Below are 4,260 nucleotides of genomic sequence, written 5' to 3' on the forward strand. Positions count from 1 at the left end.
CCTTAGAGTTACGGAGATAAAGGAGAGACATTGCAAATTTGATGTCTTAGAGATTACATGTTTTGTTCAAAGGGAACATCTGCTACTCAGCTTCAGCTTCCTGCTGCAATTCACGAATAAAAGCCCACTATTGGCACATTTTTGATATTTAAAACAAGCCAAAAATTCAGGTGTTTCTGAACAATATGACTTTAGGCAATGAAATAAAATAATTTTTAAACAATCCTGTGTAACTCAATAATGTATCAAATTATCAAGGTCTATGGGGGCAGATTTGGCTTCATAGTTTGTGATTTCTTTCTTTTTTTTTTTTTTCTTTTTACAGCCACAGCTGCAGTATATGGAAGTTCCTGCTCAGGGGTCGAATCTGAGCTGCAGCTGCCAGTATATGGCACAGCCAAGGCAATGCCAGATCCAGGCCAAATCTGCAACCTGTGTCACAGCTTGCAAGAACACCAGATCCTTAACACACTGAGCGAGGCCAGGGATCAAACCCACATCCTGATGGACACTATGTTCGGTGGCTTCTAACATGCATCAAATTATCTATTGATAGAAAATGTTTAAAAAGTTGAAATATTAACTGGAACTAGACACTAGAAGCCTTTCTCAAGTGTTATACTTTATGTGATAAAAAATGGGAAAATTTTGGACACTTTTAACATGGAAATAGAAGGACTTAAATAGTGTTTCAGAAAGAATAATCAATTCATGATATGAAAGATACACTAGAACAGTGGTATCTATTTTTTTTTTTTTGGTCATGTATTCTTTTTTTTTTTAATTTTTTTGTTTATTTTCCCACTGTACAGCAAGGGCGTCAGGTTGTCCTTACATGTATACATTACAATTACATTTTTCCCCCAGCCTTTCTTCTGTTGCAACATGAGTATCTAGACAAAGTTCTCAATGCTATTCAGCAGGATCTCCTTGTAAATCTATTCTAAGTTGTGTCTGATAAGCCCAAGCTCCCGATCCCTCCTACTCCCTCCCCCTCCCATCAGGCAGCCACAAGTCTCTTCTCCAAGTCCATGATTTTCTTTTCTGAGGAGATGTTCATTTGTGCTGGATATTAGATTCCAGTTATGAGTGATATCATATGGTGTTTGTCTTTGTCTTTCTGGCTCATTTCACTCAGGATGAGAGTCTCTAGTTCCATCCATGTTGCTGCAAATGGCATCGTGTCGTTCTTTTTTATGGCCAAGTCGTATTCCATTGTGTATATATACCACTTCTTCCGAATCCAATCATCTGTCGATGGACATTTGGGTTGTTTCCATGTCCTGGCTATTGTGAATAGTGCTGCAATGAACATGCGGGTGCACGTGTCTCTTTTAAGTAGAGTTTTGTCTGGATAGATGCCCAAGAGTGGGATTGCGGGGTCATATGGAAGTTCTATGGATAGACTTCTAAGGTATCTCCAAACTGTTCTCCATAGTGGCTGTACCAGTTTACATTCCCACCAACAGTGCAGGAGGGTTCCCTTTTCTCCACAGCCCCTCCAGCACTTGTTATTTGTGAATTTATTAATGATGGCCATTCTGACTGGTGTGAGGTGATATCTCATGGAAGTTTTGATTTGCATTTCTCTTATAACCAGCGATGTTGAGCATTTTTTCATGTGTTTGCTGGCCATCTGTATATCTTCTTTGGAGAAATGTCTATTCAGGTCTTTTGCCCATTTTTCCATTGATTGATTGGCTGGTCATGTATTCTTATCAGTAAAAACTATTTGATTATGTTCTTTCTGAAATACAGATAATTATTTGGTTATAAAGTATATGCATTTCCTGTTGTACTACTTAGGCATATTATAAAGCAACTCAAAAATAAAAATTTAAGAAGGATGAAATTTAAATAATATAAATACTTCTATAACATTTATTTCTTAACTGTGATTCTTTGTATTAGCACTAACCACTATCTCAAAGCACATACACATCTAGGGAAAGGTTCATCATTAACAGTAATGGACATAAATATATATTTAAATATTTTTGCTACATTAGCAAATTTTCTATTACTTCTTATATTTGTCCAATTATTGTCATTTTTACCTTTTAATGAGACTGCAGTACTGCTGCTTGTAGAAGTGTCTGCTGCATTTTTATATTATCCATTGTATTTGCAATATTAATATAATTTTCAATCTTCAATTTCAACCTCCCAACATTTTTAGGCCCTTGGCCAATGTTTGATTATTCATATCATTAAAAATAGATGATATAATATTTAAATCCACTGAACTGGAATGAGTATACCACAATATCCAATAAAAGCTGAAGAAAAATGAAGAGTGAAGGCATCAACCTCTCTAAATTGTGGTACTTCTTCTCCTTTGATATAACATGTCTCCTGGCATTGTCAAATAAACATGTACATATGAATTGACTTGGAGGCCTGTGTCAATACAGATGTTAAATATTGATACAAAATAAATTTCTTTCTTATTTTTAAGATATCAATTAATATAAATCAAATCTCTGATTTTCTCTCTAGAAATCTTGTGGGCTATTTTGAGTAATTGGGAGATGACTGCCCTAGAGCAAATATTATTGAAATGAAGGAAACTATTAGTAGATATTTATGTAGACAACGCATGTATTATGAAAGATTGAACCAGGTTTCTGGAATGTACTCTGGATTTAGAGTATTATATGAGAAACATTGTAATAATGCTTATTGAATAGTTGGATGTTTGGAGTAATGAAGAAAGATATAAAAATACTTCTAAAGTTTCAAAACTGAAAAACGGAATGGTAACCATTAACAGAATTGAGATTTGGGGCATAAGATTATGGATTAAGCTCTTTGAAATTGAGAATGAGGTCTTGGTGGAACATCAAAATATGAATAATCAGCTATCAAAGAGAAATATTAGAAAAATGTCCCAGCAAGGTTTTAACTAAATACATTGACCTCACATAAATGGGATAATTAAGATAAATTTCTAAGGAAACTGTGATAAAATAATGATTTAGGGAGCAGGAGAAAAAATGAGTTATTAGAAAAGCAACAAAAGCTCAGTTGAAAAGGTGAGAAGAAAAAATAGTAAGGAATGGTCACAAATAAAGTTTACGGGCACTTCAATAAAAATGGTTTGGTTAGTCCACTACTGCAGGGAAATCAATTTTAATGAGAACTAATTATTTGGTTTTATCATTTAGAGATCATTCCAGAGAATAGTTTTAGTATTGAGATGGAGGAAGGAATCAGATTACAAATACTTTGAATGGATTGATGTCACCAAAGTAGAGGGGATGACTACATATTATTTTAAAGAACTTTGGGTGAACAACAAGCCAGAGACAGGAAGAACTTTATAACAGGATTAATGGGCTTGGTGGTGAGATTAATTGTGCCACCCACTGAAGTCTCAATAATGATATTTGAAATTGGTCCTGAGGAAATCACTCAAACCAAGTATCTCAAATGTAGGACTATTAAGGAGTGGCCAGTTCTTATCCAGAATATTTTTTCATGAAAAGTAAAGGACCAAAATATCTTCATTCCCTAGGCCTTTGAGCAAATGTATAAGTCTCTAGTTCTAGTAAAGCTAGGGTACAAGTAAGTGGGAATAGCAAGGAGACTAGTCAGTTAACAAAAGATGTGTCAGGACCCCAGTACTAGAATAAGAAGTTGACAGAAAAAAAATATCATCTGTGAGAATTAACAAACATAGGCCAAGGCAGAGACCGAGATCTATTGAATGAATTAACATGAGGATGGACAATCTAACTGTGAATTCAGGGCAATCAATGAATCCAAGAGTATCCATCAATGAGCCTGTTTCCAGGTTGTTTGGGAGTAACATGTGGGAGAGGGGAAGCAACATATTTATGAATAGCTATTACTACTTGCATTACCAGAAGCTAAGCTAAGGTCACTGATATCAAGCTTACAGATTGAAAGTATCTAGCTGAGAAGAGCAGATAAAGCAGAGGCTGAGAAATAGAGGCATGTCTTGACAAGAAGGGATAAGATTTCAATTTTGTGTTGCTAAAGGTAATCTAAGCCTATGCACTACAGAGGGGAAAGGAACAGTTGAGTAGATGATATTAAACATTGAAGAGAAAGGATAATATTTATGGAAGAAAATAGGAATTAAATGGGAGGAAATAAAGTTAAGATGACACTTTTTCATTAACAAAATAAAAGTTATTTATACAGTGGGCAATTTAAAATATACCTGTTTACAGATTGTAGAGTGATGATTAATCAATAGAGGGTTTTGCTTTCATAGCACATACAATCTAGTAT

The sequence above is a fragment of the Phacochoerus africanus genome, chromosome X (genome assembly GCF_016906955.1).
Source record: "Phacochoerus africanus isolate WHEZ1 chromosome X, ROS_Pafr_v1, whole genome shotgun sequence".
Lineage (NCBI taxonomy): Eukaryota > Metazoa > Chordata > Mammalia > Artiodactyla > Suidae > Phacochoerus > Phacochoerus africanus.